This window comes from Procambarus clarkii, chromosome 23 (genome assembly GCF_040958095.1).
Source record: "Procambarus clarkii isolate CNS0578487 chromosome 23, FALCON_Pclarkii_2.0, whole genome shotgun sequence".
NCBI classification, from domain to species: domain Eukaryota; kingdom Metazoa; phylum Arthropoda; class Malacostraca; order Decapoda; family Cambaridae; genus Procambarus; species Procambarus clarkii.
This window is the reverse complement of record NC_091172.1, coordinates 41,407,369-41,429,425: the sequence shown is the minus strand read 5'-3', so window position 1 is coordinate 41,429,425 and position 22,057 is coordinate 41,407,369. Positions and strand designations below refer to the sequence as shown.

At 39.8% G+C, this 22,057-nt stretch overlaps 2 long non-coding RNA genes across 3 annotated transcripts in view; one reads left to right on the top strand and one right to left on the bottom strand.

The window, feature by feature from the left end:
- The window catches only part of LOC138367722 (uncharacterized), an 8,694-nt gene extending 1,751 nt beyond the window's left edge, over positions 1–6,943 (bottom strand). Inside the window, exons 1-3 of the long non-coding RNA XR_011229414.1 lie at positions 6,844–6,943; positions 2,372–2,531; positions 1,574–1,680 (exon numbers count right to left, since the gene is read on the bottom strand). This is a non-coding gene — a long non-coding RNA (uncharacterized lncRNA). The remainder of the gene's footprint in view (positions 1–1,573; positions 1,681–2,371; positions 2,532–6,843) is intronic.
- A 7,283-nt stretch (positions 6,944–14,226) lies between these two features.
- On the top strand, positions 14,227–21,745 carry LOC138367916 (uncharacterized). Of its 2 annotated transcripts, none has more exons than XR_011229477.1 (3): positions 14,227–14,527; positions 20,477–20,678; positions 21,178–21,745. It is a non-coding gene; the product is annotated as an uncharacterized lncRNA (long non-coding RNA). The 2 variants fall into 2 exon arrangements; XR_011229476.1 differs by having other exon boundaries at positions 20,477–20,724.
- The last annotated feature ends 312 nt before the right edge of the window (positions 21,746–22,057 follow it).

Genomic DNA, 22,057 nt, shown 5'->3' with positions numbered 1-22,057 from the left:
TCAGAGGCAATGTATCGGACTGGAGAAATGTCACAAGTGGAGTACCACAGGGTTCAGTTCTTGCACCAGTGATGTTTATTGTCTACATAAATGATCTACCAGTTGGTATACAGAATTACATGAACATGTTTGCTGATGATGCTAAGATAATAGGAAGGATAAGAAATTTAGATGATTGTCATGCCCTTCAAGAAAACCTGGATAAAATAAGTATATGGAGCACCACTTGGCAAATGGAATTTAATGTTAATAAATGCCATGTTATGGAATGTGGAACAGGAGAACATAGACCCCACACAACCTATACATTATGTGAGAAATCTTTAAAGAATTCTGATAAAGAAAGAGATCTAGGGGTGGTTCTAGATAGAAAACTATCACCTGAGGACCACATAAAGAATATTGTGCGAGGAGCCTATGCTACGCTTTCTAACTTTAGAATTGCGTTTAAATACATGGATGGTGATATACTAAAGAAATTGTTCATGACTTTTGTTACGCCAAAGCTAGAATATGCAGCTAGAATATGCAGCTAGAATATGCTGGGCCAACAGAAGTTGGCCCATATCTTAAGAAGCACATCAACAAACTGGAAAAGGTGCAAAGACATGCTACTAAGTGGCTCCCAGAACTGAAGGGCAAGAGCTACGAGGAGACGTTAGAGGCATTAAATATGCCAAAACTAAAAGACAGAAGAGGTGATATGATCACTACATACAAAATAGTAACAGGAATTGATAAAATCGACAGGGAAGATTTCCTGAGACCTGGAACTTCAAGAACAGGAGGTCATAGATTGAAACTAGCTTAACACAGATGCTAAAGAATTATAAGAAAATTCACTTTCGCAAATAGAGTGGTAGACGGTTGGAACAAGTTAGGTGAGAAGGTGGTGGAGGCCAAGACTGTCAGTAGTTTCAAAGCGTTATATGACAAAGAGTGCTGGGAAGACGGTCTCATCCTTTAACTACACTTAGGTAATTACACACACACACACACATACATATTATATATATATATATATATATATATATATATATATATATATATATATATATATATATATATATATATATATATATATATATATATATATATATATATGTCGTACCTAGTCGCCAGAACGCACTTTTCAGCCTACTATGCAAGGCCCGATTTGCCTAATAAGCCAAGTTTTCATGAATTAATATATTTTCTCTATTTTTTTTCTTATGAAATGATAAAGCTATCCATTTCATTATGTATGAGGTCAATTCTTTTTTTATTGGAGTTAAAATTAATAGAGATATATGACCGAACCTAACCTATCTTTATAGGTTAGGTTAGGTAGCTGAAAATGTTAGGTTAGGTAGTCGAAAAAACATTAATTCAAGAAAACTTGGCTTATTAGGCAAATCGGGCCTTGCATAGTAGGCTGAGATGTGCGTTCTGGCTACTAGGTACGACACATTATATATATATTTATATTTATATATATATATATATATATATATATATATATATATATATATATATATATATATATATCGGACAATTAGTAAAAAAAAAAAAAAAAAAAATTAAATTATTTTACCTTGTACCTAGATCCAGCAGGCCTGTTTGGTGCATGTTTCAGTACTTCAGACATCTGGAAGGTCACATCCTCCTCCTCAACTTGTGGATGTGCGTTGATAGATGATTCTGTAAAATTAAGTTATTTATATAATAATAAATTCAGTATAACAATAATATTCTGTAAAATTAAAAGTAATTTATACATCAATCAGATAAAACTCTCCAGAGATGGTGATACACAACATATAAAGGACAAGTTTCAGAACAAAATATGCATTTAGGAATAAGGTTTTGTACATGTAGGTAGCACATGAGAAAATAAGTGGAAGGTGATCAAGTTTATATTAACATGTTAATGACTTTGTTAAGGCTTTGCAAGAATGAAAAAATATTAATAATATAATATCACCTACCAATTAATTGTACATCATTTATAAGTCAATTATTTGCATTATTATTATTCAATACTAATGATATAAAAATGCATTTTGTAATCTACTATTTATGCAAGTATTAAGCACAGGATCATGAAATAAACTGCAAAATACTGTAATGGATAAACCAATTAATTTTACATTTTCCTATAGCTAAGTCAGTCAGTTCTATTAGCAGCAGAGAACAATTATGCCCAACCTCTATTAAATGAAACAATCTTAAGAGCAAGTGATAGAAATATAATCATTTATGCTTGGGATTATGGAATGGTTCCAAATATGAAAAATATCAAGTTTTTTGGTTAAAATTTTTTAACTTAAAATTTACATTTTTAAGTGAATTTTAAACTTTAAAAAAATTATTTAATTTTTTGGTTACTTACTTAAAATAACATTATATAGTTCTTGTTTTTGTAGAAATGCCAATTTCTTCTTTTGCCCTTCCAGACTGTATAGTGACCACAGGCCGTTTGTTCATATCTTCATTATTCTTCGAACTGTGGTTGCACAATCAGACCCACGTACACTGGTTAAAAGCATCACCTAAAAGCAACAACAAAAATGTAGTACACTGACGAATTTTGAATATATATATATATATATATATATATATATATATATATATATATATATATATATATATATATATATATATATATATATATATATATATATATATTAGTTGATTTTATACCCGCATTAGGTCAGGTGATAATACAATGAAGGTGATAATAAAGCCATTCACAACTGCAGGCCTAATAAAAAAAGGAGGTGGCATAGCAATATCTTACAAAGATACCTTCATCTGCAATAGTCTCATTAGTAATAGAGACGACTATTGTGAATATACCTTTGCCAAGTTCTCCAGTAAATCCCTTAAATCCTCCTTGACTATAAGTGCCATCTATAGATTTCCCAATACCGACATAGCTTCATTCTCAGATAACGTAAGGAATCTTATCATAAATAACAATCTCAACAAAAATCAAACCAACTTAGTGGTTTGTAATGGTGAACAAAACATGCAGATACTTATATATAACCTGTGAATAGAGTGTAATAACACCAAAACTATTTGTTTATTGTTTTATGACCATAATAATTGAATCACTAATATGATTCACTAATATATAATCCTAATAATAATCACTAATATATAATCCATTGAGCATGCTGCATCTCTTTCAGTCTCTTTGCAATTTGAACAAGAGGGTTTTTAATTGATCGAACCATATTCTTAAAGTAAAGTAAATGAGATGTATTCCATATTTTGCAAAATATACGATGAAGGCACACAAACATTCATACCAAAACTGAAGGGCAGGATTTATGAGGAGACATTAGAGGCATTAAATATTCCAAACTTGAAGACAGAAGGAAAAGAGGAGATATGATCACTACGTACAAAACAGTAACAGGAATTGATAAACTTGATAGGGAAGATTTCCCGAGACCTGGAATTTCAAGAACAAGAGGTTATAGATTTAAACGAACTAAACAAAGATGCCGAAGAAATGTAAGACAATTCACTTTTGCAAACAGAATGGTAAACGGTTGGAACATGTTAGGTGAGAAGGTGGTGGAGGCCAAATCCGTCAAAAGTTTCAAAGCATTATATGACAAAGAGTGCTGGGAAAATGGGACACCACGAGTGTAGCTCTCCATCCATCTGATTGATAACCCAAATGAATTTTTCATGGATATGATACCAACATCAAATCATAAATCAGATGTGATCCTATCCCCACTGGATTTTGAAGAAGCCATAGACAGTATGCCTATGCACTCTGCACCAGGCCCTGACTCTTGGAACTCTATATTCATCAAGAACTGTAAAAAACGTTATCGCAGGCCCTTCACATTCTTTGGAGACAAAGCCATTGCACTGCATACTGGCATTGTCCCTGACATACTAAAAACCGCAGAGATAGCACCGCCCCATAAAGGAGGAAATAAGGCAGAGGCAAAAAACTACAGACCGATAGCACTAACATCGCACATCATAAAAATCTTTGAGAGAATGCTAAGAAGTAAGATCACAAAATACATGGAATCACAGCATCTCCATAACCCCAGACAACATGGTTTCAGAACAGGGCGCTCTTGCCTATCACAGTTGCTGGACCACTCTGACATGGCACTAGATGCCATGGAAGACAAACAAAACGCTTTGACAAAAAAAAGCCTTTGACAAATGTGACCATTGTGTTATTGCACATAAAATGCGTTCAAAAGGAATTACCGGAAAAATAGGCAGATGGATATACAACTTCCTGACTAATAGAACCCAATGTGTAGTAGTCAACAAAATAAAATCTGGACCATCAACCGTAAAGAGCTCAGTCCCCAAGCGTACTGTGCTTGCTCCAATACTTTTTCTCATCCTCATATCGGACATAGACAAGGACACAACCTATAGTACTTGATCATCCTTTGCAGATGACACTAGAATCTTCACGAGAGTAGGCAACATAGAGGACACGGCAAACCTCCAATCAGATGTAAATCAGGTCTTTCTATGGGCTACAGAAAATAACATGGTGATTAACGAACATAAGTTTCAGCTCATGCGCTACGGAAAAAATAAAAAATATAAAAACGGAAACCACTTACAAAACTCAGTCAAATCATAACATTGAACGGAAAAGCAACGTAAAGGATTTGGGTGTACTGATGTCAGAAGGCCTTACATTTAAAGAACACAATAAAGTAGCCGTCACAACTGCAAGAAAAATGACAGGATAGATAACAAGAACTTTTCACACTAGAGATGCTATACCGATGATGATAGTTTTCAAGACGCTAGTGCTCTCTAGAGTGGAATACTGCTGCATAATGAAAGCCCCTTTCAAAGCTGGAGAAATTACTGACCTATACTTATGCATTTATCTTCGGTTTAACACAACAGGCACCAGACACACGCTAGGCATCATACACACTAGGATAAAACAAACATTAGGCCAGAAGTCAGAAAAGAATTCAAAGAATTTTACTGGAAAGGCTTGCTGTTAGGAAAGGAAGTAATTGAGATGAATTAATGCACAGTATGTCAATTTTGTGAAATATATGATAAAGGAACAAAAACATTTATACCAAAACAAAGATGCAGAACTAGGAAACAGGATTTGTTCAACTGAAATTTCAAGACGGACAGAGACCAAAAGACACAAAAATGGAATCAATATACGAAGAGGCCAAACCCCCAAACACACCAGTAATACAAAGAGAAACAACTACACGGCAGTGAGGAGAGAGGCAGAAAGAAATTTTGAAAAAAAGGAACAAACAAATGTAAAGTAGAACAAATCATATTCTATAAATACAGCAACAACCAATTGCAGGTAAAGGATAATATTCAGAGCTTTTAAATGCATGGATGGCGAAATACTCAAGAAATTGTTCACAACTTTTGTTAGACCAAAGTTGGAATATGCAGCGGTTGTATGGTGCCCATATCTTAAGAAGCACATAAACAAACTGGAAAAGGTGCAAAGACATGCTACTAAGTGGCTCCCAGAACTGAAGGACAAGAACTATGAGGAGAGATTAGAGGCATTAAATATACCAAATATACTACACAAATATATATACTACACATGCACAATAAACTACCCTACACAGGCTGAGTATGGTGTGTACAATAAATTATTAGCTAAAAGATAAGACTGAGTTTGTATAAATGGGGGTTAAGTCAGAGTGGGAAAATGTAAGTGGAGTGCCTAAAAACCCTGTCCTGGGACCTCTGTAATTCATAATATATACAAATAATTTAGACTCAGGTTTGATCAGCAATATTTGAAAATTTCCAGACGATACAAAAGGGATTTTTTTCTGGATTCAGGATTATTTTTTTATGGCTGAAAACAGGTTTTCAGCAATAAAAGAAATACAGTATTGCTGGAACAACCGTCGACATCTTCAAGAGAAAACCTGAACATCTTCAAGAAGTGAAGATGACCTTGAGAAGAAGTATAGGTTGGGAGAAGTATAGGTTAGGAATTGTCTCCAAAGAATTCTCAAAGAATTACTCGTTATTGCTATCCAAGATAATTAGACGAGCCAAAGCTAAATACTACGAAGATAAATTTACCCAAATAAAGAGTACCTTACCTAAAAATATGTATGTACCTTACGTAAATAAACATTTGATTTTGAAGTGTCGGACAAACAAGGCTGTGGTGGATATGTGGGCCTGAGGGGCCTGTCCAAGCAACAGCCTGTTGGACCAAGCTCTCACATGTCAAGCCTGGCCTTGGAAGGGCTTGGTGAGTAGAACAACTACCAGAACCCTATAATGCATGTATCAAGGTGTCCAGGCAGTGAGCACCACATAATGCAGTGCAGTCCTGTAAGAATAAGCACAGTAAGTATGGGCATGGAGGGGGTGCAGCAGTGGCTTGTGAAGGGCTGGAGAGTAAATGGACATGCCCAGGGGTAAAAAGCATTAGGGTAACAGAACATAGCCCATAAAAATAGTAATGACAATGAATGAATAATTATATGAATGCAATAATACTTCATATCTCAATAGGAATACTAAGCAGGATGCAAGACAAGGTACTGGTGGTGATAGTGGTTGGTACAAGTCCTCACATCCCCACAGACACCAGTAACAGCCCTCACCTCCCAACACAGTACCCTTGTAGCGAGTTAATCTTATACTCGCTTCATTATCTTATAGCATAACTAATTAACACTAATTACAGAAGCTACACAGGTGATACTTTGGTGTGAGTTGAGCGCACTGAGCGTCGGTATCGCTACACCCTTGTTCCTTAACAACCCTTTGGACCTTTATTACAGAAAAATAGAATCAATTAATTTAATAAAATATAAAATATAAGTGCTTACTTACGATAATACTATCGGTGGAACACAAAATCTTCTTCTTCTTGATAGTAGGTGCAGTTTGCATGAAGGGTTAGTCCTCGCCATGACTGAACTGACGACAAAATGGCCGATGTGTTGATATGGCGTCAGGTGACGCTGTGACGTCACAGGTGAGGGACGCTTTGCGCATTACTCCCTCGTACTTAAAAAGTACTACAGGTACTTTTTGGTTTTATTTTTGAATATGGCAGAAGTTGGACAGCTTTTCAAATCATTATAAGGGAGTGAGTTCCATAGACTAGGTCCCTTTATTTACATAGAGTGTTTACATAGATTAAGTTTGACTCTGGGGATATCAAAGAGATATTTATGTCTGGTGGGGACGTGGCCATGTGTTCTATTACATCTGTCCAGGAAGAGTTTCAGAACAGGGTTTGCAGTTAGAAAAAGGGCTTTATAAACGTAATTTACACAGGAGAATGTTTGGAGTGAATTTGTTTAGCATGTTTAAGGATTTGAACAAGGGAGCTGTGTGTTGTCTGAAGGTAGAGTTATTTATTGTCCTGATAGCAGATTTTTACTGGATGATGATGGGCTTGAGGTAGTTTGCAGAGGTTGAACCCCAAGCACAAACGCCATAAGAATGATAGGGATAGATAAGTGCATAATAGAGTGAGAGGAGAGCAGAGTAGGGTACATAATATCTGATCTTAAACAGTATACCAACTGTTTTAGAAACCTTTTTAGTTATGTGTTGTATATGGGTGCGGAAGTTGAGTCTCTTGTCTAAGTATAGGCTAAGAAACTTTCCATCATTTTTATTGCTAATGTTTACATTATCTATCTGAAGCTGAATTGCATTTGTTGATTTGTTTCCAAATAAGATATAGTAGGTCTTTTCTATGTTTTGTGTGAGGTTTGTTGGTTGACATCCACAAGTAGACTTTTTTTAATTAATTGTTTACAACATTATTTAACAGGAGTGGGTTGGGGTCAGAGTAGATGAGTAGTATCATCAGCCAACAATATAGGTTTAAGTATGTTAGAGACATTAGGGAGATCATTGATGTATATAAGAAACAGGAGGGTCCTAGGATGCTGCTCTGTGGCACCTTTACGGTAATTAAGTGGTAGAGTGGGAGAGGTTATATCATTGATGGCTTCATATTGGTGTCTGTTACTAAGATAGGATCGGATATAGTTTAGGGCAAGGCCACGGATTCCATAATGGTGGAATTTAAGTAAGAGGTAGTTATGGTTAACAGTATCAAAGGCCTTTCTCAGGCCGATGAAGAGTTCAATTGGAAACTCACTTTTGTCAAGGGCTGAGAAGATTAAGTCAAGCAGACTAACAATAGCATCATTGGTACTCTTTTGGGAGCGGAAGCCAAACTGACAGGGACTTAGTATATTGAATTTTACAAGATTGGAGTAGAGCTGTTTGTAAAAAAAAAAAATAATTTTGATAATATAGGTAGATTCGATATGGGTCTGTAATTATTTATGTCTGCCGTGTTACCTCCTTTATGAACTGGCGTTACTCTTGCTTTTTTAAGGATATCAGGGAAGGTATGACACTCTAGGGATTTGTTGAACAGCAGTGCTATGGATGGTGCAAGGGCATGGGAGGCACGCCTGTGTACCATCGATGGTATTTCACTAATGTTCCCAGCTTTGGTTTTTAGCGAGTGAATGATGGACACAACATCTGTAGGGCTGACCGGAGAGAGGAGAAGAGAGTTTGGATAGCTGCGTGAAAGATATGTGGTAACATATGTCTGAGTCTCTGGGATTTTTCGGGCAAGGTGAGCACCAAACGATGAAAAGAAGCTATTAAATTCAGTTGCTGTTTCAAGATCTGTTGCAGGTGTATAACCATCCTTGGAGATTTTTATCTTATTATGTGAATGTTGTTTAGCTCCTAGGATGGTAGAGATGGCTCTCCATGTGCTTTTTATGTTGCCTTTTGCTTCTTTGAATCTATTCTCGTAATAGGAACGCTTTGCTCTTATTATACTGGTAAGCACTGATGAATACCTCTTAACTACTTCTTTTCCAACTAGGCCAATCCTAAGTTTTTTTTTCATATTCATGTTTCTTGTCGATTGCTTTAAGTATGCCATTAGTGAGCCAGGGATTATTTAACCTTTTTGCCAGTTACTTGCTTGGTGAGGAGAGGACAATAAGTATTGTAAAGGCTTTAAATTTTGGAAAGAGGCTAGTTAACGAATTATTATCCTGTGTATTGATAAATTTAGATTCCCAGTTTACATTGTGGAGGGCATTTGTGAGATTGCCTATTGCCGCTTCACATTGTAACCTAAAGGTAATTTTCTTGTTACCTGGTGGTGTTATGGCCATGTTCGCTACAAGGAAGGTAGGATAGTGGTCAGTTGTTCTGTCAGTGATTATACTTGATGTAAGAGGAGCTGTTATGTTGGTCCATCAGTGATCCAGGGTAGTCGCAGATGTTTGAGTGACTCGGGTGGGCCTGGTGATTGCGGGGATGAGCATACAGGAATTCATGCTGTTGAGGAAACAGTCTACTTGAGGGTTATTTTGTAGCCCTAGGTCAATATTGAAATCACCTCTGAGAACTATGTGATTTTTGTTGAGATTATTGTTTATGATAAGGTTCCTCAAGTTGTTATTGTATTTGTGTCTAGCTTCAGACACAAGCATGTTACAGTTATGTCTTAAAGAGTTGAGAGCAATTAAGGATGATAAAGAGTCACTTACAACTAATGTATCAAGTTTGGATACTTGTACACATTTCAGTGCAAGGAGCAAGGCAAATAGTTCAGTCTGAAGGGTAGAGGCCCAGTTGTTTATACGGACTCCCCACTCAAAATATAAGTCATATCCTATTGCCAGGACAACTGCACTTCCAGCTGCACCCGTTGGGCGCTGTAGGAAACCTTCAGTGTATATGATTTGAGAGAGAGAATGCTCTGTGGACAGAGCATCAATATGGCTTAAGACGTTGAGCTTTGCCTCAAGACAAAGCTGGGACTGATCTCTAATTTGCTCCTTTGATGGAAAGGGAGGGATTAAAATTGAAAAGGGTGTAATTTCCTACAGTGCAGGAAAGTGCTATTGTTGTCTCTCTTGGTACAAATTATAAATCTGATACTTTCTGAGTTCAGTTCCAATTTTATTTATCTATTTGAAACAATGTTTACATTCAATAAAGAAATTCTGGAGGGCTTCTGTGCAAGGGTTAGGATGAGCTAGCCTAAGCATTTTTATACCAATTTGACAGTTATTTTCAGTAACACGATAAACAACGCTCGGAATATTAAGTTCCTTTCTCATATTAAGTATCTTTGTGGTACGAAGGCACCCAAGGATTATCCTCAAGGCTTCGTTCTGCAATTTTTCAAGCCCTCCAAGCTTTCTTTCAGGATGCCTTAAAGTTAGTTTAGTTCATTTATTATGCACCCCATACCCATCTTGTGGGCGGTAGTGGAAAGGGTTGCAGAGGCACATAATGGGCTCAGGGACTGAACCCAACAATTCATTTAGCTAAGCAAGTTACAATCTTGATGAGCTAGTTACAAAATTCAGTATAAGTCGTCACATCAACAATAGGTTCGAGATCGATCACAAGTACAGTTTCTAAATTAAGCAACTGACATATGTGAAGAGCTAGTGTCACAATTGATATGTTTGTCCTGCACACCGCTCCCCATCCAGTGGGCAGCGGTGGATAGGTTACAATCACTTAGTTACTACTTACAGTTAGCAAACTGGGGATATTTGGCTAAAATTTCTGGTAGCAGATCATTTTGAATGAAATATTGACACATCGTTGGTACATTGGTTATAGAATTGTCTCTGAATTCACTATCACATAGTGACGAAGGGGTGTGCAAATAATTTTGTTGACAGTTAACATTTGGTCAGGTCTACATCGGCAGATAATGAGAATTCCCAGAAATACTTGTAACCGAGTCTAAGCCGAGCAGTAGTAACATCTAGAAGTCTGCTGATTTTATTGGATGAACCATAGATGTGTGGCTCCTTTTGCATAATAGTATTGAACGAAAGTTAATCTCCCCAAACACTTTCGCGTTTTGGGCAAGTTACCCCTCCACTCTCTCCATTTTTGTTTGGACATTCCCTGGTAGTGCGCGGAAATACTGAAAAGTGTATACTCTTTTCAACTTTGTCACCTTAATTCTCGTCCTATGTCTTTCATTTTGGTATCAATGCGTTCGCAATAGAATTCCCAACAGAACTATGTGCATATAATGTCAAAGACAGCAGCGCGCTCCACCCGCCGACAAGATGAATGTAGGCCAAGGGTACCAGAAAAAGAAAGCTGAGCCACCCTCAGGCAACTCTCATTACATTAGAGAGCGTGATAATACTGAAAAGTGTATACCCTTTTCAACTTTGTTACCTCAATTCTCATCCTAGTTTTTTCAATTTGGCATCAATGTGTTCGCAATAGAATTCTCTACAGGACTAAAGGCATATAAACTCCAAAAGCCCGGCTTACCATCCGCAACAAACAGAGTAAGGGAGAGTGTGTTACCAGGGAGCGCACAAGAGCGATAAAATGTATACACTCTTTTCATTTTGGTCACCCCAATTGTCATCCTAGGTCTTTCATTTTGGTATCAATGTGTTAGCAATAGAATTATCTACAGGTTTAAATGCATATAAACTCCAAAAGCAAGGTGTACCATCCGCACAAAACAGAGAAAGTGAGAGAAAGTAACCCGGGAGCACTCTAGTGCAATGTAATGTGAACACTCTTTTCACTTTGGTTACCTCAATTCTCGTCATATGTCTTTCATTTTGGTATCAATGTGTTCGCAATTGTATCTGCTGGCATTTTACCCTTTGCTTGGATCTGAAGGGTTTTAGGCTCACCACGATGCAATCTGATAGTACCACACGTGTATATACCTATCTTCAAGCAGCAATTCACTCATTCAAACCGACTTATAATAGTTATCCATATATAAATGGTAATCTTTGTTCTACCTGTTAACCTGTCATATGAAGAAAGATTGTCAAAGCTTATATTACATTTTCTAGAAAAGCAAAGAATTAGGAGTGACATATGGTAGAGGTGCACAATGGGATGAATGGACATAACAAAGGGGACATTAATGGGGTATTAAAAGTAGCAACACAAGACAGAACTCGAAACAAAGTGTAAAAATTGGAAAAATTTAGATTTAGGAAAGAACTGCATGAGTAAATACACTGGGTTTGTACCTTAAGGTTCATGTATGCAATATTACAGAGTTCCAGTTAACTCCCATGCATGCAATTAATTTATGTTATGTTTATGTTTTTTATGTTAAAATGTTTTTGTTGATTTGTTTGTATATTTTCATAAGTAAAGCATGCTTACCGTCTTATTCCAAGTTTTATGATAACTTTACAAGGTTTAAAACATAAAGTTCAATATATATTCTGGTTTTCACACAGGAATTATACGTTAATATAACATCATAATAACGTAATGATGTCGTGTAAATAACGTTATACTGACGTCATATAAATGTTATATTTATGTTATAAGAACGTAAATTGGATAGCTTTACAGAAAGTAAACAAAAAAAACTAAATGTTGACTGAAAATTATTTATTCTTAAATATAAAGCATGAAAACATTATAATACCATAGCATTCACTATTATTTTTAAATTTTTACATAAATCTTAAAAAACTGTGTCTCAAGAATATATGTTTTTAGTTATATCCTTTGGTTTTAAGAACATCAGATATACGTATTTATGTCAAAAGTTACAGTATTACCTTTGTGGAACCATTTAAAAACGTCCACAAACGTTCTGTGTTTGCTGGGTCGCCGGTGTCCGGACACATGAATAGTCGCATTAGGTGAAAGGAAATGTACCCAACCATTTCCATTTACCCAACCAGTTTGTGCACCCTATACTCATCCTCTGTGCGGTAATTTATTGTGCATCCCATACTCATCTTGTTACCAGTAGTTTGTGCAACCCATACTCATCCTGTGACCCGTAATTTATTGTGCATCCCATACTCATCCTGTTACCGGTAGTTTGTGCAGCCCATACCCATCCTGTGACCTGTAATTTATTGTGCAACCCATACTTATCCTGTGACCTGTAGTTTATTGTGCAGCTAATACTCATTCTGTGAGTCATAGGACATTGCGAAACCCTTTCTCATCGTGTGAATCTTTGTTTACTTTGCTCTCCATATTCATCCTCTGCGCGATAGTTTCTTGTGCAACCCATACCCATGATGTGAGTGGTAGTTTATTGTGTACCCTATATTCATCCTGTGAGTATAGGGTTCACAATTCTTGTTTGGATTCTTGTAATGTTATTTGTCTATTTGTAGTCACAGTATTTGTGCGCCCCTTGAGGGACTTGAATTAGAGGGGGGTTGAAATAGCCTAAGCTACTCTATCCCTTTGAGATTTATTTATTGCTTATCTCAATAAACATACTTGAACTTGAACTTGGGTACACAATGAGTTCATTTGTACTCCATACTCATCATCAAGAAGTGTATTTTACCAGCATTGTAATATAAATAAAGAATAAAAGCTTAACTGGATTACAGACCCATAATCAAAATAAGAGTCATCACTAATTATCATGACAAATTCTCTAGGCTACACTTCCGCCTTCGACAAGCTGCCGCCGGATGTGGGTATAGTTTATTGTACACCCCCGCACCCCCAGTCCTGGAAGGGCGGGCATTGGGATGTGGACATGTGTACCATTTCCCCCCCCCCCCCCCACACACACACACTCGATCCTCTCCTGTTAATAATAATACTAATAATAATAAAAATTAAAAATAATAACGTTAATAAATATTATAATTAAAACACTTACTGTAATACCCTAGTGCTTGAATGAAGGTGAAGGAAAGACCCAATAAATGTGTAAGTGTATTAAAAACCAAATTTTCGTTGGGTGAGCTGGCAGGTGAGCACCACTTGCCAGCTCACCCAGTAATGAACATCACCTGCACACTGCACCGAACCACTTGCCAGCAGGTGCAGAAGTACGATGGAGAGAGCAAAGTATACCATATTTCAAGTATAATATTAAAGATATATTTAGGATTTAATGTTTTCGTATAAAGTTTCAATAATACCTTTATTTGATTTTTTTGTATTATTTTCTACCACAGACGTGGCCACACATTAACAATGCTAACCATCATATATACATTTTCTTCAGTCCGCCATGGACTCTAACCCTTTCCACTACCGCCCACAAGATGGGTATAGGGTGCATAATATAAGAACTAAACTAACTCCATTGATAGGGTTAGAGATTTGTTAAACATATAGTTCAGGGATTTATTGAACAATCAACCACATAAGGTGATTGTAGTGTTTTTAAAATGCTAGGCTAAGCTACATACGTAAATACATAAATGGTCACTGCTTGATCGCAAGCGGGGATTTTTCTGGCGGGGGAGAAAGAAACAATTGCGCAGCGCGTCCCGCGGCGTTGCGCGGGCAGTTTGGGGCCTGTATAAATACGGGCGCACACTGGGGCTCTGCCTCACTCCGCCTGCCCTCGCCGCTGCCCTCGCAAAACTCACTGCTGCTCAGCGAGTCGTAAACACAGAAGTTTAGCCCGCTCAACTGTTCTCACAGCATGGACCCTACAACAGTTCCTCGCGACAACGACTCGGAGTGACCCGTTAGGGGCGTCCTGCCCTTCTCAACATTTAAGGTAGTTTTTGTGTTTTGTTGGCGCGCGGGACCAGTGTTTGTGTTGGCGCGTCAGACCAGTGTTTGTCTCTTTGTTGGCGCGCGCGCCCTGAAGCACGCCTGTTGGTTCAGCGTTGGTGACCAAATGCAGGTGCAGTGGTCCTAGAGGGGAAGGTGACCCTCGGTGTTATGGGGCACTGGGTTTTTCTCCAGTAGGTGGCTGTTATTTGAACCACACTCGGGAGGAGGCCTGTCCACCCCTACCCTCTCCTTCCCCATCTGCTCAGCCCTGTCCTTAAGCTCCCCACCCAGTCGACGTGAGGTATGCTGTTGGGCGACTTCTGTTATGCCGTTATTTATTATTTACGTTCTTTATATGTCCTTCCTTACAGTCTGACTGTTAGTCAGGGTGTGTTTCCTCACGCTACAATATTTACTGTAATTTTACCTTTGCTTTCGCCCCTAGCTTTAATTTTCATGGATTTGTATTTTCACAAGTTCCTTAATTTATTAATGAATTTAATGGTGGCAAGCTGCATGTTTCTTTTGCAGGCTTTTCATTCAGGTCTGTTTTAACTTTTGCTTATTGCCTATAAGTTATTAGGTAAAGTCAGCTAGGTTAGGCTAGCTGCCGAGTCACAGGCCTCTGGCCACCAGCTTTAAGTTTAATGGACTAATTTTTCCATAAGTTTCCTTAACTTATTAACGAATTTATTGCAGTGTCAAGCTCCCTGTTTCTTTTGCAGGTTGTACATTTAGTTTTATTTAACTTTAGCTTATTGCCTTAAGTTATTAGGGAAAGTCAGCTAGGTTAGGCTAGCTGCTGTGTCACAGGCCTCTGGCCCCTAGCTTTGTTTTCATGGACCTGTTTCCCCCAAGTTTCCTTAATTTACTACTGAAATTTATGCAGTGTTAAGCTGCATGTTTCTTTAGCTGGATTTAAATTTAGGTTTGTTTTAACTTCTGGTCATTGCCTTTAAGTTGGTAGGTAAAGTTAGCTAGGTTAGGCTAGCTGCAGTGTCACAGGCCTCTGGCCCCTAGCTTCGTTTTCTGGATTTGTTTCCATAAGTTTCCTCATTTTATTATTGAATTTTATGCAGTGTCAAGCTGCGTGTTTCTTTAGCTGGTTTTACATTTAGGTTGTTTTAACTTTTGGTCATTGCCTATAAGTTATTAGGTAAAGTCAGCTAGGTTGCTAGCTGCTGTGTCCCAGGCCTCCGGCCTCTAGCTTTAAATTTTCTTGGACTTGTGTTTTCCATAAGTTTCCTTAATTTATTATTGAATTTAATGCAGTGTCAAGCTGCATGTTCTCTTTTGCAGGTTTTACTTAGGTTTGTGTAACTTTGCTTGCCTATAAGTTATTAGGTAAAGTCGGCTAGGTTAGGCTAGCTGCAGTGTCTCAGGCCTCTGGCTCCTAGCTTTGTTTCATGGACTTGTTTTTCCATAACTTTCCTTTAATGAATTTTATGCAGTGTCAAGCTGCATGTTTTCTTTAGCTGGTTTTACATTTGTTTGTTTAACTTTTGCTATTGCCTTTAAGTTATTATGTAAAGTCAGCTAGGTTATGCTAGCTGCTGTGTTCACAGGCCTCCGGCCTCTAGCTTTAAGTTTTTATGGACTTGTTTTCCATAAGTTTCCTTAATTTATTAATGAATTTTATGCAGTGTCAAGCTGCTAGTTTCTTTGCTGGTTTTACATTCGTTTGTTTAACCTCTGCTTTGCCTTTAAGTTATTATGTAAAGTCAGCTAGGATGTGATAGTTGTCGGGATCGGGCCCCTTGCCTCTTGCTTTAAGTTTCTTCTGGCCCTGCATTTATGTTTAGTTTCCTCAGCAAATGTCCTGCATTTTACATTGCCCTTGCTGCATGTTTTTACTTTACTGGTTTACAATTGTTTAACTTATGCTTCACCTTTAAGTAAAGTCAGCTAGGATGTCCTAGATGCTGTCTTCGGGCCTCATGCCTCTCCCTTTAAGTTTATCTCGGACTCGTATTGATTAGTTCCATCAGCAATTTATTACTAATTATGCATTGCCTAAGTGCATGTCATTCTACTTACTGTTTACCTTTATACTTGTTTCCTTGACTTTGTCAAAGTTATTAAGTACTGACGCTAGACAGTACCAGTTTCGTTTACCAGTACCAGTAAACGTTTTTACAGTCGTTTTGTCTGCCCGGTGTAGCCCAGAAGAATCTGCAGCCTCCCGGCTGCTGGCTTATCCAGACATGTGTGGCCTCCCAGGACGCTGGTTATCAGACGTATTGTCTGCTCGGTGTAGCCCGGAATATACTGCGGCCTCCCAGGCCGCTGGTTATCAGACGTATTGTCTGCTCAGTGTAGCCCGGAAGATACTGCTGCTTCCCAGGCTACTGGTTTATTCAGACGTTTAGTCTGCCCAACGTAGCCAGGAAGGTTGACAGCCGCTGCCGTCTTAGCTGACTGCGTTCAGGGGCTGCTCCCCAGCCGACGTCCTTCCTGCGATGAGTTAAGCCGACGTCCTTCCTGCGATGAGTTAAGCCGACGTCCTTCCTGCGATGAGTTAAGCCGACGTCCTTCCTGCGATGAGTTAAGCCGACGTCCTTCCTGCGATGAGTTAAGCCGACGTCCTTCCTGCGATGAGTTAAGCCGACGTCCTTCCTGCGATGAGTTAAGCCGACGTCCTTCCTGCGATGAGTTAAGCCGACGTCCTTCCTGCGATGAGTTAAGCCGACGTCCTTCCTGCGATGAGTTAAGCCGACGTCCTTCCTGCGATGAGTTAAGCCGACGTCCTTCCTGCGATGAGTTAAGCCGACGTCCTTCCTGCGATGAGTTAAGCCGACGTCCTTCCTGCGATGAGTTAAGCCGACGATGTTCTACAGGTATTATATTTATATTGGTCATATAAATACACGGCCTTCCTGGCCGCGGGTTTATCCAGACGTGTTGTCTGCCGGTGTAGCCGGAATCTTCTGCGGCACCCCAGGCCGCTGGTTTCTCCAGACGTTTTGTCTGCCCAATGTAGCCACGAAGGTTGGCATAGCCGCTGCCGTCTTCGCCGTCTGCGCTCGGGGGTTCATGTCCAGCCGACGTTCTTCCTGTGGTGAGTTAAGCTGGCGATGTTATCCAGGTATCTTATTTACATTGGCCATATAAATATGTGGTCTTTCAGGCCGCTGGTTTATCCAGACGTGTTGTCTGCCTGGTAGCCCGGAAGTCACAGTGGGCCCCCCCCCCCAGGCCGCTGGTTTATCCAGACGTTTCATCTGCCGGTGTAGCCCGGAACGTTTCCACAGCCACCGACTGTGGAAACTTACAAGTGTTAATCCCGTTTCTCTAACGAATTATAGTCCAGCTTTATTTTGAGCATACTTTGTTTTGCAATTTATAATTATTTATGTTATAATTGTATTAATTGTAATTATGTTATAATAGCACAGTTTGCCTAGTTTCCTCAGTAGTTACAGTACTTTCGTTTGGCTCTTGCAGTTATTCACGTCGCTTATTTGGTTATATTTGTTATGCATCTCCTCCGTTCCCTTAATGTAATATGGCTATATATCCACACCGATTGTATACCCTTTTTGTACTTGCAGATACCACGTGCCATGCCTTGCCCTATTCATAATTATGTTCTACATCTCGGCGCTAACATGCCTCCTGTTTCAGGTTACCTCGGACTTTCTTTCCCAATCAGCCTCCTTAATTTACTCCGACAGTTGATGCGTTGCTCATGTCGCATGTTTATTTTTGCGTTGCTGTGTCCAGTATGCTTGCCCACTTTTACCCTGCCTTACGCCAAGTAAAGACAGCCAGGATGTGCTATTTGCAGAGTTACCAAGTAATTTATTAAGTAAAGTCAGACAGGCAGTGCTAGTTGCAGAGTTACTAAGTAAATTATTAAGTAAAGTCAGCCAGGATGTGCTATTTGCAGAGTTCCTAAGAATTATTAAGTAAAGTCAGACAGGATGTGCTATTTGCAGTATTCGCGGGCCCTTATTTTAGCTTCACGTCTCCTGGCCCTGCATTTTTGCCTAGTTTCATCGGTAGTTACAGTAGTTTATGCTTAGCTTTGCAGTTTAGTTTCCTCAGTGGTTACAGTAATTACGCTTGGCTCTTGCAGTTTATTCACGTTACTTATCAGGTTATATTTGTCATGCTTTCCCTCCGTTCTCTTAATGTAAAAATGGTTATATATGCACGCCGATTGTATACCCTTATTTTGTACCTGCAGACTTCACGTGCCATGACTTGCCCTATTCAGGTGACCTGGACAGGGGGGTGGCCCCCACGTTGCCTGGGGCACGGTACACTCCAGCAGATGGCGTCGTCGGGAACGTCGTATATTTAATGATATCCCGTTCTTTGCATTCCTAAGACAATGTAAATTAAGATTTTATTACGCTTATATGGAAGGTTTCTTATTTTGTACTGGCAGACATCTCGCGACATGCCTTGCCCTTCCTCTTAATTACGTTCTACATTTCAGCACTAACATGCCTCCTGCTTTCAGATTACCACGGATTCCTTTTCCCAAACAGCCTACCTTAATTTACTCCGACAGTTGATGCTTTGCTCATGTCGCATGTTTAATTTTGCGTTGCTGTGTTCAGTATGTTTGTTCTTTTTCCTTGCCTTACGTCATTACGTAAAGTCAGCCAGGATGGGCTATTTGCAGAGTTACTAAGTAAATTATTAAGTAAAGTCAGCCAGGATGTGCTATTTGCAGAGTTACTAAGTAAATTATTAAGTCAGCCAGGATGTGCTATTTGCAGAGTTACTAATTACTAGTCTTTTGCTGGGCTACCTTTATGCTTCTCCCCTTCCTGTCTAGGTATGTTTAGGTATGGCTAGCGGTGCGCGAGCCGCGGCTTATCGGTTCCTCCTACGTCTGCGTGTCTGTTAATTTTGTTATTGTTGGACTCGCAATTTGATTTGTATTTATTACGGAAAAATTTTTCTCCCGCAACTTACTCTTTGTTTAAGTTTCACGTTCAATTTGTTATTAAGGGACTATCAATTAGGATTTGTATTAATCTATTGCTTTGCCTCTGTGCCTTTAAGTTATTTTCAGCTAAGGTACGCTAGTTGCAGTGCATTCGGGTGGCCCCCCCCCCCACAATTTTTTTTTTTTTCCTCCGGTTATTTCGTCCTATTACACTCGTTTCCCTCATTATATATTCTATTCTGAATTTGTGCATTATATCTGACCACCCATTCTTCATCGTATCGACAGTACATTAAGTTACATTTGGACGCTACCGAGAAGTTTAGCTGGCCTCGCGCACGGTGTCATGCAAAAAACTGGCCATTCGGCCTTCCTTTCGGCAAGCTCAAGCCAGTCAGTTAGCATGACGTCGGCCAGCTTGTGGTTGGCCAGCGCAGCCAGCATGCTGTTGGCCATAGGTCGCTAACGTTCTTTGGCCATCCGGCCTTCTGGGCTATTTTACTCTTCTTGTTCCTTCGCCTTTGTTGTTTCCTACTACGTAATAGTATTCTATTTAATTTTACCTCATCTATCATTAGGTTAGGGGCCCCTTACCTCCAACCGCTATTCCTTCCACTGCGCTCTGCCCGCTTGGCGCTCAATGCCGGTTTCTTCTGTTCCCTTTATTCGCAGCCACGACAAGCCGGAACCCCCCCCCCCCCCTTCACACCCTACTGCGGCGAGGAAGAGAACGCGAGCCGGATATTCCTCTGATCACCATCAACGCACGCAGCGGTGCCGGGATGCAGCCGCCCAGGGCCTACGTTAATACTATTATCTTCTCTTTATTCGCTGGGCTATATGGCAGTATTAATATTACTCCGTACCGTTACTGTCATTCCAGTATTATTTTATTAAAATATAAATTGTTATTATGGTTTGGCGTTGCTTTCTTAATTTCTTCCATTCTGCGGCACTTGCCGTCATCTGTTATTTACGATATTACATTGTATTCTTCATTGTGCGATTATTTACGACATTGTATTCTTATTATTATCCTTATTACAGTTACTGAATGGCAGCTCCCTGCCGTCGATTTCACTTTGCTCCTGTTCTAAAGATGTTGCCGAAGTTCACGGCGTACTAGCTGCGGCTCACAGACGCTCATTGACAACACAAGACTACACTCAGCGGCCACTCAAGCCAGACCCCTTGGCTTCCATCCAGCCCAATCACCCGTCTGGAGGCAGAGATGGGATAGAGACCAAGGGTAATGTTCCCCGCTCACATTCTACATCCGATTAGGACACAAGCATGTTATAGATTTGGCTTTAAGAATTGGTTCTTATTCCATTTTATTGTTTATGTATATGTTGCTTAGTTGTTATACCCTTTCTTGGTATATGTATTGTTTATATTCAAGATTTATAGTGTTTCGTCTTACCCTGTTATAGTTGCTTTGTGCCTCCTCGCTGTTCTACCGGTTTTCTCCCACCTTTGCTCTTAGCAAAGGTACTTCCCCCTTCCGTTTGCTGGAAGATTCTTAGATTTGTTAGCCCCCCTTCATTGCTACAGTATAATTATTCGGATGCTCTTTATTCATCCAGGATTGTTAATTAAGGTTTCTCTTAATTCCTGCTGCCGGGCTCCCTCCCCCGTTTTCGTCTCCGTATTGATTCAGCTAGGGTTTCCCTCTCGTCTGTGCTCTTGCCTGTCACGATAACACTGCACGCCGCTTCTGCCCACCCTTACTGCCTTATATCTTTCAGCCCGGGGGAGGTGAGCTACGCGACAAAAAAAAATCGACGCACGCTCCGACTGGACCAGGTATCGCTTACATGGTCAGGAATCAACACTCTTCGGATCCTACAAGCGCTCCTGTCACCAGGCGAGATTTCTCCAGGATCCTACGCGCTGCCCTCTCGGCGCTAGGCTTGACTTCAGATGACTACGCCCCGCACCCAGCTGTCTCGGGACGGGCTCGCCACATCAGAAATAATGGCAAACGGCAGGCGGAAGAGTAGTGCCCACATCCTACGTCAGACGGGACGTTGTTGCTCTGCTACATTGAGTGCCTCACGCGGCCAGCTGGCACTCGCCCTTCGGGGGGGGGTCCGGCCGCTGGCCTGCGGTGGGGGTGCAGCGCCGGTCCCCAAGTGTCCCGCTGTCCGCAGCTAATACTTTGCCCAGTCTAGGTGCTAGTAAGCCCTACTTGTAGTCACACCCCCTTCTCCTTATCCATTAGGTCTTTTACGGCCTCTTGGCCGGGTACATTACGTGTTATGTGGTCTCTCACTTATTAGTTATTCTTTGTGTCCTGCCTGTTATATCCTAGTGTTATATTGTAACGGGGGGTGGGGGAAATAGCTCTATCTTGTCCATTATTCCACCCCCCAGTTAACTAACGAGGCCGGGGGAAACAGCTCTCTCTAGTCCGTTATCCCGTCCCCAGTTAGCTAACTATTCTAGAGCACTCCCAGAGTTCCTAAGGCAACCTCTCTGGTTCAACACCTTGTAACCTAGGTATTCGACTACCTAGGTGCTAAGACTACAAGGCGCCGTCACTTGATCAGTTACCCGAAACTCTAGAGAGAACTCTAGAATACATAATCATTGCCACAAACGTAAAAGAGATAACGAAAGGAAAGA